Genomic DNA, 16,517 nt, shown 5'->3' on the forward strand with positions numbered 1-16,517 from the left:
CTGCAGGCGCTCGAGAGGCACTCCTGAGCGGACCTGCAACAGGGACACTGCTGCTTCAACATTACAGCTGTCAGCTCCAGAGGATGTTGGGATGGGTTCTTCTGCCCCTCCAGCTTCTCCACTTTCCCAGGGTCACCCCCAGGTGATCTAATGGTCCACTTACTTAGTGCGGGCCTGAAAAAATTAAATGTTTCTTTAGACCCCTAGACCTCAAGCCTAGGACCGCTCATCCTCTCTTGGCTATCTCTAACTTGGAAGGGTCTTTGGAGGAAAAAGGAGGAGTAATGTATGATAATGTATGAGTAAATGGATGAGCTTTTACTCTCATCTGCTGATAATTTTACTGAATATTACTCCATTTGGAGCCCATGGCTCGAATTCCAGGACTCCGATAAATTTAATCATTTAAATAACCCAGTTCTCTCACCTACTCTCCTTGCTAGGACTTGAATTGTTTATTTACATAATCTGTACTAGGAAACATTCCCCCCCCCCCTCCCTTCCCTTCCTTTATCCCCGTCTCTGCCTTTTCCTTTTTCTCTTTTCCTTCTTCTTCTATTATAACATTTATTTGAATGTGTTATTATGGCATTTTGTATTAATGAGGTGGTTTTGTTACCCACTTATCTGTTCTCGTGAATCTCTGTTGAAACTGCCTTAAAAACTTCAATAAAGATAAATATTATAAAGAAAAAGGAGGAGTATTTGAGGACTGTGACTCCCCTCAGGTTGTAGACTTAAAGGAATCTTCAAGGGGTCAGGGAGTACAGGATTTGGTCCTAGTGGTCTATCAGGATCTGGACTTATTAGACTTAGACGACACAAAAGCATCTGAACCTGAACTATTCAAGAGGCAGAAGAAGGGGTAGTCATACTGGTGCTTGCAGCTTCCTAATAACCTGTTTGGAAACTGTTTCCAAATATTGACAAGTATGCATAATGTTACCTATATTACTCCTCCTGGAAATATAACAGGTGAATGGATCTATGATACAGCCCCTATGTTCTCATGCTACTCAGTAGACACAGTAATATTTAGGGAATTTTTCTTTCTGGTATCATTCATCTTGTATATGTCTAAACCCCTATTAATTCATATGTAGAATGCTGCCCATAGACGTTAATGGGGTTTAAACGAACACTGGTCCTAAATGCATATATGTGTCCCAGCATGAAAAGTTATCCCTGTTTCCTCATGCTCTTAACCAATAGTAGAATCAGAACCAAAGAAAAAAGTGAGTGTTACTTTACTGTCCTCCGCCCATTTGTTTCTCCTATCTTTGCTGTGTGTCACAAATTGTTTTCCAGAAGCTGCAATTTTTGCTTGTCTATAAATATGTCAATCTTTATGTTACCAGGCGGCCATGTGCAAAATTGAAATAAATATGTTTTCCCTACTTTAAAACTCCAAATTAAGGTATTTTTATTTGTTGCTAACTGCTCCCTCGACAACCATTGACCATAGTCTCACTCCTGACACACACTGATCTCTTGCTCCTGCTGTCTACACTGACTTTGTACTGCCATTGACATATGATTCATCCCATGCTACATCTGCGTTAGAGCTCTAATTAAGTTTAGTCATCCCCTGACAACCACTGCTCTTTGTCTTCTGTGGAGAATAATGTCAACTCAACTATTGTTTTTGAACTCCCATATAGGTAAGTCTACTCTTGACAGTTGTTTTGAATTTAGTCAGAGATTTGAATCCCCACTGGCCTTGGGTTCTCTGCATAATTAATTTCACCCCTACCAACCACTAATTTGTGCTGTTAGATTACGTCAATGTCAATATGGAGACAGTTGTAATTTATTGTGTGACCAACGTGAACCAATACAATGCACTGATATGCCCCTGACATGACTCTCACCACCACCCCAAGCACTTGGTCAGCAACTACAGGACGAGTGCAGGGAGACACGAGTTTCTCCCTGCAGTGTTGTGACTGAGGATGTGGGACAGGAGATGAAGGGGGAGTATTATGACGAAAGTGTACAAGTACCGCCTAGGTTGGCAGAAGGGGCGGAACCCCCTGCTCATACATTTAAATATTTCAGCATTTCATTTTGGTATCTGCTTTGATTTCATGAAAGCAATAAATATTTTTTTCTGTTTGTTAAAGCAGGATTTACGGTGAAAATATATCTTAGAACTTCTAGACTATATTACACAATAAGTGATCTCTGCTATTGTAATTGTCTTGCCTCTTACAACTGCTTGTTTTTCAACAGTAGTAAAGTATCACAAATAACTTGTAATTACTCTGCTTGCACAGAATAGATATGCTTCCAAAACCCATTAATTTCCATCATAAGAAAATACTGTAAATTTTGTACCAATGACACATTTAATGACCAAATCCTATAATAAGGTGATCATTTGCCCTTTAGTCATTGCTCAGCTGAACTAATTTTAGCTCTACTTTTGCCATTTGCTAATGAGCACTTACTCATGTTTCCTTTTGGAAACTGAAGATTATTTTCCAAGGAGTGTTGGAACTGGTACCAAAGAGATATGTAATAATATGTTTCAAACATTGTTTCAAGTTGTTTAAATTGAAAACCACCTAAAATATCTTCTCCAAAAAGGCCACATGTGTAAAGGTATACTAAACTCCAAACCTGATTTTCAGATATAAAGCATAGATGTAATATAATTTAACAAGTAAAATTTAATTATGCCCTAATGGAATCTAACGTCACCTGAGATTGCCATCCCTTGTGCTTATGCTAGCTCTGGCTTTGTATGAAACTACCAGTCCAAACAGTACATTGCTGCAGAGCAAACCTGTGATTCATAGTCTGCCTGTTAAGTTAGAGAATTGGCATGGTCTCTGAAGAGTACTGGACAAACCATCCAGTGTGGTTCAGAATTGAGCTCCACTGAGTGTGTGTAGATGGGTGCAATTTAAGTGTCTTTCAATAACTGTCATGAACCTTTGTGCAGCAGAAATTACATTTTCTCTCAACAAGGAAGGGATAACGGAAGAATTGTTAATGATTCACAGCTGCAAAATATTAAGGAACAAAACTGGAGGCCAGGAATGCACTTGTAAGCGTCATAGTTGTGAAGTGGTAATTACATTCTTTACACATTTCTGAAGTTACAGATATTTCACTTAATGTCACCTGACAATTGGATGTTCAAACAGAGGTGAAACTTTACTAAATCATTCTTTTGACTAGCATGGAATTTTTCTGAATGTAACCAACAAACTTCCTTTAAAATAGGGCTTCCATAATATTTAAATAAATAACTGGGGACACCCATGTGACCTGAAGCTTGCTCTGGCCATAACCTCTACCCCACACTGCCCTTTAGGTCCCACATAAGGTTAAACAGTTTTTCTCATCTTCCCCCCACTAATTTGGGTTAATCATGGAGTTTATATTATAAGATGGTAATTTTTGCGACTTATAGATTTTAGATGGACAAACGGAGATACCTAGGGCTAGATTTACTAAAGGGCGGTTTGATGAAACCGCCAGTTTTCTACGGTTTTAGAATTTTACAAAGCACCAGTTTTCAGAGTGCAGTCCCGATTTTTAACATGATCAAAATACAAACAGACAGATTTACTAAGCTGCTGCTTGACCAATTTTATGGCGGTTGTGTTTGTTAAACTGCATACTGTTCAATCTGCCACACATCACCAGGCATTTTAGATGGCAGCCCAATAGTAAATGTGGCAGTTTTCACCTCTAGACCACTGGAAAACTGTGGCAATGAACGGCGGTTCGAAACCGCTGCCAAACACGATTTGTATTATATTTACCCTTTAGTGTCTCTGTTCTTGTCTGGGAGAAGCTCCCTAAAACCCACATTACTGCTTTTATGGTGTAAAGTTTAAAAACGTGCTCAGTTTTTTCCATAGGAAAATATTCTTGGGTCGTTTTTGGATCACATTATTTTTTACCCACCCTGCTACACATGAAACCTATAGAAGGGGCAATTATGGGTTTATCATGGAAGGAAACTACCATCATAATTCCTCCTAACAAACACTGCCAAGTTATACTGTTTATAGATTCATAGCTTACATATAATACACCCCTTTAAATGAAAAAACAAATACATATACTGTATGACTTTACTGTGCACGGCAGTGGATGCAGGAGGGTGGATAACACACACACAAACACACACAAACTCACACTGGCAAAACAAACTACCATTGGTGCAGCAGGTGCGGTGCATAGGGGCCCATGGTGATAATGGGGCCTGCTGCACGTGGAACTAGCAATTTGTGGGCTCCAGTTCCCTTCTCCCCGCTTCCTTGCAGTGGGGCCCACAGCTCGCTAGTTCCGCCTCTGTGCCCACACAAATACACACACACGCGCGCACACACACATATTTTTTTTTTTATTTATTTATTTTTACACACACACATATTTTGAAAGTTGGACGTTGCAATATAGGATAAGGTCTAAGGATAAGGTCTCAGAGGAAGTGTAAAAATAATCAGCTTTCAGGAATATAAAGGTTTTGTTCCTTCCTGACTAGCAGGAAACGCTCCCACCTAAATGTGCTTTCTCCACTACTTCATTTCATTTCATTTAAATAATCTCGTCCGGCAAAACAAAATCTTCTTTCTGCATGTAGGTGCAAAAGTAGGCATACTCCTCAAGGAATGCCTCTGATCCACAAAACTCCACCCTTCAGATGGTGGAAATGTTTGTGCTGGCGCAGATGTGTCAACCTTGAACTGAAAATACCTGCACTTAGCTGTATAATTAGATGCGCTTGAACAAAGTAGGCATCTGGCATCACAAAACTCCCACTAAAAAAAAAAAATCACATTTGTGTTTTTGCATGAACCTTCAGTGTTTTCCCCAGAAAATGTTGCCATCCGGGTGGGGACAGTTGTAATACTTTGTAGTAATAGTGAAAAATTTGGAGGTTATTGCCCACACCTGCCAGGACTGGTGGTCAGTGATATAACACACACTGCTGGCTGTAGTGCTCACATAGTGCCTGTTCTATTAGGAGAAACAATGGTTTATTCTATTATAATAGGGCTGTTGGGCTCCAAGAGCCGGATGAAAACAGTCGGGTGGAGCAAGCTGGAAATGGGTGTTGGGGAGAACACTGATGATTATATTGTATAGTGTTCCCTCTCTACAAGCTCTTCCTATATACAGGGCTGGATTAACCCAAGGTCTAACTGGGCTAGAGCCCAGGGGCTTTGGGCGGGGCCTGCCGGCATTCAACGGGTCAGGGGCTTCCCCGCCGCCGACTCTAACTGTCAGCTGGTCAAGGAGAATGGCAGGCAGCTAACAGCAAATGTTATGCTGTTAGCTACCTGCTGTCACTGTAGTGCTTCCACAGCACACAGTAATCTCCCTACTGAGGAGATCTCATGAGAGTGAGACTATGAGTCATAGTAAGGAGCCTACTGCACGCCGCGGAAGCACTACAGGGAGTGATGGAAGAACACCTGTTGCCTGCAGACAGTGAAGAAAGGATGGATCAGGAATAGGAGGCAAGAGCTCGGGGGGAGGGATCTCACAGGGAGGGGGGGGCTCGCAACGGGGGGGGGGGGGGGGGCTCACAGAACCCTTAGCCCGGGGGCCTCCATTCCCTTAATCCGGCCTTGTCTATATATCATGACCAAGTAGGATCTCTGCACAAAGGTACATTAATATGCATAACTTAATTACATCCTCTTTATAATGCCATTATCACTATAACACCATATTTATGTTTTCATCTGGTGGTATAAATATTAATCTTGTCCTAAAATAGTATATAACTCAATGCAAGTGTCTAGAGAGCTATTAAACGAACACTGTAAGAATATTTTTATCCTATATCACCACTAATTTCTATCTTCCAAAGCAGTGCTTGAAGCTTTAATACTCAAAAGAAAGATTTCAAAAGAAATCTAAGATATTATAGATAATGTCACATGCTGCAATTTATTAAGGTATATTTGACTTGAACCTGAGTACTTCATTGTATTCAGTCTTCATCTCCTGTTGTCCATTTGTACCATGTTTATTAGCTAATTGTATCACTACAATGTTCACAGTAGCAGGAGACATATTTGCCTATTTTATGGGAGGCAGTGACCACATATTGAATTGTTATTAAGGACAGGACTAGGCATGTCTGTGCAAAATAAAATGCACTGTGCATCTAAATTTTTTCTATGTTACAAATGACCCCTCTGTATTAAAGTGTAACTGTCAGGCACTGTCCCACAGTTCTCTTCCTGCTCGGGGACGGCCACCTGTCTCTTCCAGGCCGGGCGCGACCTGTTGCTTAGCATTGGGAGCAGTCTCTCCTGGCCCGCACTGCACAAGTTCCTGTTGCCAGGCGACGTGGACGATCCCCTCAGCTGTCAGTCAGTTATCTCACTGACTGGACTGAGCCAAACAGGACTACTCTGCCTCTGTTTAAAGTGGAGTCTGGCACCATTAGGGTGCCAAAGTATCAGGTCACGCTCCTACTCCAGTGCTTCTCAGCTCCAGCTACCCTGTCTATGCTATTTGATTCTAACCCAGCTTTAACTTTGACCTCTTTCTCTCTGGACTCCAATTTTGCTATCATGATCCCTCTTGGTGTTAGATCTTTGGGTCGTCTGATCACACTTCTGGATTCTGATTCTGTACTTTCTTGCCCAGCTGGTGTTGATCTCGGACTATCTAACTACTCTCTGTTCACCTCCGCTTTGCTGGTGACTGTCTTGGAGAATTACACCCTGTGCATCCCTTGCAGCTAAGACCAAACCTCCTTGTGGGGGTCCCTGTTAAACCCCGTACCTCTAATTTCAGTTGCACTAAGACTGGCAAGGAGCCACCATCCAGCATATGTTTGTGATAGTAACTTTAAGACAAATTATTTATGTATCCATAAAGATATGAGATTGTTTAAGACAGTGAAGACAAAATGCATTCCGTCACAAACACCATTGATTTGCTTACTTATAAAGGACATTATGCAAAGAAGGAATGTACTATACACTGCTTGCGTAGTATGAGATGTGGGAGAGGTTAAATAATGAATGTAAGGAAAAGTGTTGTGTGCCACGTATACATTATAACAGACTGGATAAGTATTCTTGCATCAAAATTTTTTTCAATTCTGCTAAGCAGAAATAACACTCAAAATGATGCACGACATTCAATTAAAATAAAACAAAAATGTATTATTAGGAAAATTAAGAAAAAAATCTAGATTAAGACAAGGTTAAAAATTAAATTTAAACTAATAAATCCCTGACATTCTCCAAGATTTTAGCATCCCCACAAAGCAGGTCAAAGATATAATAACTAAGTAAGATGATATTTTTTCTAGAATTGAGTGTTGTGTGTCATAGTGAGTATTACTCCTTCTTTTGAGACGTTAAATATACAGTATATAAACCCTGTTTGACCTATATGGTCAAGGCGTAGCATATAAAGTCTTGATAATGTTTTTGAGTCCACATTGATGACACTAATCGTCTTATAAATATCTCTCTGCTCATGATTATTGTTGTATACATAAGGAACACCTTTTAATAATAATATAACTTTTGCCAGGCACGCAAAGGAAGGAATTCAATTGGCCACAATGTGCCGACGGACAGTGCCTCGCACATTACCTAACAATACAGTACAGAATCTCCGCTCGTTTTCTCCCGACATCTCTATGACACGCAAGGGAAAATGAGCTGAGATTTGAGAAAAAACTCTCACACGATGTGTCTCTGCGGACTGTTCCAGATACAAATCGCGGGTGTTTCTTTAGTTGATAATGCAGTAAAACATAATTCTTAGTATGCCCTATAACTCCTGAGGGCGACAACCTGGTAACCTGATATTCACTCCAGCCTCAGTGCCTGGTACAAGAGCCATAAATGGCCTAGAAATCATTGCACGTTACTCCCAGGCTGTACATTGACAGGTGTACATTAGAGCTAGGTTACATATATTCTTAGAGCCGGCTGTTATGGGAAATTATCAGAAAGGTACCAGTCGCCCACCGTTGCGACATTGGCATTCAGATTGACTCAGAGGAAAAACAAGTAACAGATCTCAGTATTTAAAGATGACCTGTGTTCTACATTAGAAGACTGTTGTCAGCAATCAGAGACATGATTGGAAGCGTCCAACGCATTTCTGTGTCTATAAGTATCCAGCACATTTTTATTCACTGATTGCCAGATTATTGAATCACTCAAGCAGTGTCTTTCGATTGTCTCCCAAGCCTTGTTTCTGCTGTTTACTATGTACCAGACCCCAGCTTGCCTTCTGGGAGTCTCACCAGGGAGTACACAGCTTCACTTCCAGTATTTATCATAAGGGGTCTCACCAGGGAGTACACAGCTTCACTCCCAGTATTTATCATAAGGGGTCTCACCCGGGAGTACACAGCTTCACTCCTAGTATTTATCATAAGGGGTCTCACCCGGAAGTACACAGTTTCACTCCTAGTATTTATCATAAGGGGTCTCACCCCGGAGTACACAGCTTCACTCCCAGTATTTATCATAAGGGGTCTCACCCGGAAGTACACAGCTCCACTCCTAGTATTTATCATAACGGGTCTCACCCGCAAGTACACAGTTTCACTCCCAGTATTTATCATAACGGGTCTCATCTGGGAGTACACAGTCTTCACTCCCAATATTTATCATAAGGGGTCTCACCAGGGAGTACACAGTCTTCACTCCCAATATTTATCATAAAGGGTCTAACCCAGGAGTACACAGCTGCCATAATTAGTGGACAGGTATGCCCACCCATAACAAGCCTCTTACTGCTATATATGTGAAAGGACAGCAGGTAGAAATATGAACACACTCTTTGTAACATGGGTGTCTAGTTTCTATTTCAGCAACATGGGATTCTCTATACAGTTCGTAGCTCGTAACTGCTATTATTGTACAATCCATTTAAATTAATCATAAGGCCTGTACAGTTAGCTTACATAAACATTAACTGGAAAACTTTAGCACTATTAAATATTAATGTCTAATTTACATGTGTATTTATATATCACTTACGTGTTGTAAACTCAATTAAGGGCAGTCATTATTTGAGTCATTATCTTCAGTGACAGAGTAAGGAGTTACGGAGGATGCAGATCGTAATAATTGTAGTTGTTTCCCCTCTGGAACCTGGATAATGTACAAATCATTTATTACCATGTGAACAAGAGATTATTGATTTATCTCTGTCTCTCAAAATAGACTATTTATGTGTGTTCATTTTCTTAGGTGGAACTTAAGTCACATCAAACCTAGTAAGATTACAATCTGCACCTTCGTCTTCTGACTAATAATACAGGATACACTAAACATTCCAACAGAGATGTTAGTCTATATATTGGGAGATACCTCATTCCTAGTATATAAGGCAAGGGACACTTGCGTGATCTCCGTGTGATATAGGTAACCAGTGGTTACTGGTAGATAATGGCAATCTGTTTTATTACACAGTACATTGCTGATTACTATGAATAAATTGTTGCTGCTTATTTTCAAATCTCGCATATATCAACATTTCCTGATATCTATGAAAACCTAATACATATAACTATCACAATAATGTGCCTGAACCACAACTGTAGCGTTGCCAGAGGCAGTAAAGATGGCTATGGGCTGCGTAAGGAGAGAGACAATATGTGTGGGTCACTGATGTAAAAGGAACCCCATATGTATTCTGGGGGTGTGCATACTACTACAAAAACACAACAATGAAAGATTTTTGTATTAATGGGTTGTTTCCGATTTGTTACAACCTATCTGTTTTCTTTTGCTGCATGAAAGAGACAGACTAGAAGCGATATCTTTGAGAACAATGGCTTTCCAATTCAGAAACCTGGCTTATTACTACCTAGGCACCAGGTATTAAAACGGATTCATATGTGCCATCATAAACTCTTTGGCTGTATATACAGCATAGAAACATGTACATTTCCCCTGTAATGTCCCTTATAGCTCAGTTCAGTAATAGAGATCTAGGACGGCCATATTTGTGTTATGGCAACCAAAGCATACAAAAGTAAATCTTTTTTTTTTTTTATGTACAAATGTTGTCTTAACTACAAAGGTGGCATATACTGCACACAGATATGGATGTGACGATGTCACCTGGATGCAGTGTAGTTAGCTGCATTCTGTAAAAGTGTGAAAACATAAAAAGTGCTGTTTGTGAATGAACACCCACACACACCTGTACACAAAAGCTATTACTGACGTTATCACATATGAATTTGCAATGTGTGGTCTAATGTGCCACTATAATGTCTGTAATGGTAAGCAAGTTAGCCTCCGTTGTAAATGAATGCAGAAATACGTTGATCACAAGGCACATATTAGCTTGTTCCCACTCTTCTCTCATACGAAAAATAAAGTAAAAGGAGAAGTAACTAAGGAGCAGGCATTTCTTTGCTGTGTGCCCGGATGCAGAGCTTGCACTTTTCCAACTCATCTGGACTGTTTCCCATAAGGAAAAGCTTGATGTGTGTCATGCGAGTGAAGTATACTTTAAGCACAGATGTGTATAAAGAAAATAAAAGCAATGAAGTAATATGCACACAATGCCACTGGAATTAAATTTATGTGTCTACCTTTATATTTTAATAGTTGACAAATGAGCATACTTTCATACTAAGGTAATAAGTTATGGTCATTTAGTAAGGGGGCCATAGGATTGTAGGGTTCACAAATTAATCAGGACAGGGCCTTAGACCTGAGCAGATATAGAAAGAACAGAGGGAAGCGCAAAACTGTTCAAGACTGGAGACCTCTATCATGCAAATTTATTTCATTGATTGCCACGTGATATATTTCTTACCTTTCTATTTTATTTTCATAACTGCTTTCCTTTTAAAAGGGTAAGTGTGTTTGTTGAACTGTGCCTAGTATGGGGGGGAATATATATATATATATATATATATATATATATATATATATATATATATATATATATATATATATATATATATTACTAGAACAAAGCACAGGCGGGGCGCCTCATAGTGTTATACCAGGACAACAAGGAACAAAATATGTATATATATGCGTACCGTCAGGTAAAGATGTATAGACTTGAGTGGATCCTCTTAGGGAGTTGTAACACTGGATCTCAACTCAGGAACAATCCAAAGGCGTGGAGAAAGGCAAACATAGTATAATATTGTAATGCAAAGGATAATGCACCACGTGAAACACCACAGAATATTCAAAGGGTGTAATGTTCAAAAATGCACCAGGGTATATATATAGAACAACGTAGCCCAGAAAAACACACACCACTTTATGTGTAGGTAATAATTCATATGCGTACCAGAAATATGAGCATAATAGCCAGATGTTTTCTTTATAAGCAGCTGTATCTCATACAATGGATACCCAGAAATATGGGCATAATAGCCAGAAGATGTTTTCTTTATAAGCAGCTGTATCTCGTGCAATGGACACCCTTCCAGCGGCGGTATAATAAATGGAAGGGGATACAATTGTAAAGAGCAATAAAAATTTAATAAACATACTGAACTCACATATAGTTCACCAGGTACAGCTGATCAACAATAAGGCTCGACGCGTTTCGTCTTGATGATCACAAGACTTCCTCAGGAGCACAGAGATGTAGAACACCGGATTAACCGGCTTTTTATCGAGTCCGCGCGCCATTTTGGCGCATGCGCACAGTCCGCCACAGTGTGCGCAGGCGCGGGATCGAGAATTCAAAAAACTTTATTGTAAACAGATTATATGTGCAATCGCAACAATAACAATGAACCAACATGTTAGATGCGATCCATACACAGCGCCAGAGTATATATACTTATGAACATAAACATTACATCACCATATATGCGGCACAGAGAGTTAATCCCTCAAGTACCGCTGGAACTAACAAATAATGCTATATAAAGAATATACATTAATATCATTTTAAAGATGTATAATACAAAACTAGATGGTAACCATCTCATATAATCCATGTAACATAATATACAATATTAATGAGGTATAAAAATTCTATTGAAGTGTAAAATAACATATGTATAAAAGACTATAGACTACCCACACATTATATTACCAAAAGACATATTTATAAAGTGCAAATACATATAACATACTTCATGCCTAAAAAGACATTCAATATCATAAACCCATATCTATATGATATGTATCTAATATATGATCCATAGATAACCAAACTTATGGAAAATAGTTTACATACGATTGTGACAAAAAAAGGGGGGGGGGGGAGGGGGAGTGAAGAACCTTAAGGGAAAATTTATAAAAAAGGGGCCAGTTCATAGTTTTCATTAGGACCAGTAGGGGATAAGGTATCCAATTCAAATATCCAATACATTTCACGTTGTGAAAGTTTCCTTTGCAGATCATCTCCCCTTTTACCCAGTGTAACATGCTCTAAAGCTATAAATTTAAGACCATGTGGATCTCCATTGTGTATCAAATTAAAGTGTCTAGATACAGAATGGCTTTTAATTTTGTTCCGAATATTACGAATGTGTTCTTGTATACGTAATTTAAGAATACGTTTTGTTTTGCCAATATATTTCAATTTGCATGGGCAGACCAACATGTATATCACAGAGGTTGTTAAACAATCCATCCTGTCCTTAATAAAAAAAATTTTACTATTGTCTGAGTTGAAAAAATGTGTTTTAGTAGGGTCCATAAACTTGCAAATGTTACAGTGATTACATCTCACTGAACCTTTAGTATTTAATACAGGTGGTTTATGACTTATTGTTGTTTTCTCCAATAAACTTGGAGCTATCATATCTTTCAAACATCGTTTTTTTCTGAAAACTACCACTGGTCTTTCCGGGAGTATTTCAGATAAAACTGGATCCCTTTTCAAGATATTCCAGTGTTTAGTTAGGGTCGACCTTATAAGGTTTTCCCCACTACTGTATTCTGTAATAAACTGTATCATATCCTTCTTTTCACCTTTAATTGAATACTTTAGGATCTCAGTTCTATTTTTGTTCTTGATTTTCTGAGTAGCCTCATCTAACAAAGAGGCCGGATAACCTCTTTTTCTAAAACGATCTGAGTATAATGATAGTTGTTCTTCAAAATCTGTCTCCCTACTACAGTTCCTTTTAATTCTGTTAAATTGGGAAAAGGGTATGTTGTTTTTCCACCGTTTCTGGTGGCAACTCCTATAGTGAAGATAACTGTTCGTATCAACAGTGATGTAATGTTTATGTTCATAAGTATATATACTCTGGCGCTGTGTATGGATCGCATCTAACATGTTGATTCATTGTTATTGTTGCGATTGCACATAGAATCTGTTTACAATAAAGTTTTTTTGAATTCTCGATCCCGCGCCTGCGCACACTGTGGCGGACTGTGCGCATGCGCCAAAATGGCGCGCAGACTCGATAAAAAGCCGGTTAATCCGGTGTTCTACATCTCTGTGCTCCTGAGGAAGTCTTGTTCTATATATATACCCTGGTGCATTTTTGAACATTACACCCTTTGAATATTCTGTGGTGTTTCACGTGGTGCATTATCCTTTGCATTACAATATTATACTATGTTTGCCTTTCTCCACGCCTTTGGATTGTTCCTGAGTTGAGATCCAGTGTTACAACTCCCCAAGAGGATCCACTCAAGTCTAGATTATACATCTTTACCTGACGGTACGCATATATATACATATTTTGTCCTTTGTTATCCTGGTATAACACTATGAGGCGCCCCGCCTGTGCTTTGTTCTAGTGACTATTTTCTTCTGGATTGACCATCTGGATACAGGCTTATACGTGGCTGCCACTCACACATGAGTGAAGTGATTGTGGACTACTAATTATTATATCTGATACTATATAGTATTGTGAACCTTTATATATAATACTAACTGATGTGGTAGATAGTGCCAGTGTATATCTATTGTTGTGGTTATATATATATATATATATATATATATAACGCCAAAATTGCGTCATTGTGCCATGGAGGTCATTCTGTCCCAACTTCAAAGAGTGGATGCCATTAGCTCCAACCCAAAGGAGGGAAAAGACCCAGACCAACATGAGATCCTCAAGGAATTGGGGGTTAATAATTTAGCAGTCTTCACAGCAAATGTGTGTGTGTATATATGTGTGTATATATATAATATATATATATATATATATATATATATATATATATGACACACAGGATACTTTCTACAGTATTAATACATTGCCAAAGTGTTCAATATATCACTATATGGCAATATCTTCTATCACTATATGGCACTATCATTGTCCAATAAAGTAATCACTAGGCTATAAGTTAAAATATTAAGCTTCACTTTCCTTTTGGTAAAGTGTTCATTTAGCAGCACTTTTTCATGTATGCAAGTTGGTTGGCAGTAGACACTCAGAAAGTTCCACAAATCAGTTTGCAATAATCAAAGTTATTTTATTAGATGTTTCCCCTGGTCCAAGCACTATTATAGGCATACTCCCTGTAAAACTGTTTATTTTAGTTAAGCCTCGTAGCGAATGATGTTCTCCCCTTTACACATGACCCCAAACCCACAAACCTTAACTCTTATAATAAAATGAAGACTAGGAGACATATTTGGCGAACAGAGGTCACAGCTTTAATTATCTCTGAAATGGTGACTAAGAAAGCACAAGCAAACCATCAGCTCCTGCCAAACTGCAAATAAAGCATTGGGGGCGGTAGTATGTCCTCTGTGCTACCAGTCTGTGAAGAACCCACCCTCCCCAGCTCAGCCCTGGACCTCCTGCAAGGGTGTAGTGCAGGAGCCCATGCATATGTGGTGTGACAGCCGCGCTTCAAAGGAGAGTGCTCCACGACCGTTCCTTGCACCAACCATGGTCGCTGACTGCTGTACTTTCTTGCCTCTCTGTGGGAAATCATAAAGCCACGAGGAAGTAATCACAAACTCCCTCCAATGAATAGAATCCTATATCCTTAAACCCTCCCCACTTCACACTTATTGGTCCTTTCCTATAACCAACCCAGCAGCAGAACTTTCACTGCTATTTTAATAACTATCTCCGCATGCGCAACAACCTTGGCGTTTAAACGCCTTCGAGCTTAAGCTCTTTCTCTATATCTTTTTTTGTTGTTGTTTACCTGGCTAGGACTTCGATGTTTCATGTAATTGAGCATTTGTTAATAGGACCTTTGTTTAACTGCTAATTTACTGACTAAAATACTCTATTTCACTTACTGGTCTATCATGTCTTAACTAATTAACTTGACAAAAATTATAGACTGTCATATTATCACTTAACTACTAGTTTACAGACTAAAATGGCAGAATGTTTCCTACTGACAGCTATTCTAATTGCTTGACTAACTGATATACTCTTATATTCCCCTGTACTTTTCTTTGTTCTGTCATTATCCTTTATCTAACTATTGCTTGCCTGAACTGTGTACTGTACTCTATTTTCTTTGACTTGAAATTTGTGTTACATTTTTATATTTTCTTGTTTCTTTCCTATTCATCTTATTCTTTTCCCACACTTCTCTTATGCTGTATGGATTCTCACATCATTTGGGATCTATATTTCACTTCAAAATCACTCCTTTCTCCAGCAAAATCATTTGTTTTCATTGGAATTAGGGCTTCTTCCAATACTTCAAAGGGTTTCTTCAAGTGAAAACTTTCCCATGCAAGGCAAAGGGGAAGCCTATTTACAATGAACAACGGTGGTACAAGTACAGCTGCAGTCCTCTTATTGCTATAGTTATTTCAGGATGCGATGTAGCAATAAGCAGATAATGAAAATCTATGTTATCACTGCTAGATGTTAAATAGACCACCCTCTCTTTTGTGACTCACTGACTCTTCTCTGTAAAAAAAAACAAAAAAAAAAACTGCTGCCAGCCTGACATTCTTGTGGCTTTCTCCTCCATGTGTCCATCCATCCATCCCAATCACCGCTATGAACTTAATCCAGACTGTGGCTTTGGCCTAAATCCATCCTGGATTGTTGCTTGGGACTGCTTTCCTCAATCTTGCTATTCTAGTCTGGTATAGTTCTTATATGCTTGTGTCCTGACCTTTTCACCATCAACTTACCACCCTGGAACCTTGTCTCCTGAGCCTGCTACCTTCTATTGGAACTCCAGTCTTCTCCTTTACACCTTCCGGAACTTGAACTTATCCGGAACCTAACTGAATTTAATAGAACTTGTAGGCAGTGAATATTCATCCTCCATCCCTGCTTCTTAATGGACTGTTCTGTCTGTTCTCCCTGGTATTGTAGCCATTGATACCTTACTTTTGTTTTATCATGTTGCTATCACTGTTGTGTTACAGTCTTTACTTTGCGGGTTGTTACTGGGTAACTTACCTGATCAATCTCATACCCTAGAATAGAAGCTTGGTGCCTGACATTTCTATTTCTGTTGACAACATGACCATAAATCCCACCCCACAAGCTCGCTGGCTAGGTGTATTCCTTGACTTGCAACTATCCCCCTGGGATCAGGGGGAGAGATGAAAGTCACTAACAATCTTCTCTTGGCCAAATCCAGGGTCCACTTCTCCCTGCTTAACCTCTG

The 16,517-nt window shown here is 39.2% G+C and overlaps 1 protein-coding gene across 1 annotated transcript in view; it reads left to right on the top strand.

The window, feature by feature from the left end:
* Window positions 1-16,517, top strand: part of LOC142143764 (glutathione hydrolase-like YwrD proenzyme) — a 78,205-nt gene that overhangs the window by 25,508 nt on the left and 36,180 nt on the right. The window lies entirely within an intron of this gene.

This window comes from Mixophyes fleayi, chromosome 3 (genome assembly GCF_038048845.1).
Source record: "Mixophyes fleayi isolate aMixFle1 chromosome 3, aMixFle1.hap1, whole genome shotgun sequence".
Classification (NCBI taxonomy): Eukaryota; Metazoa; Chordata; class Amphibia; order Anura; family Limnodynastidae; genus Mixophyes; species Mixophyes fleayi.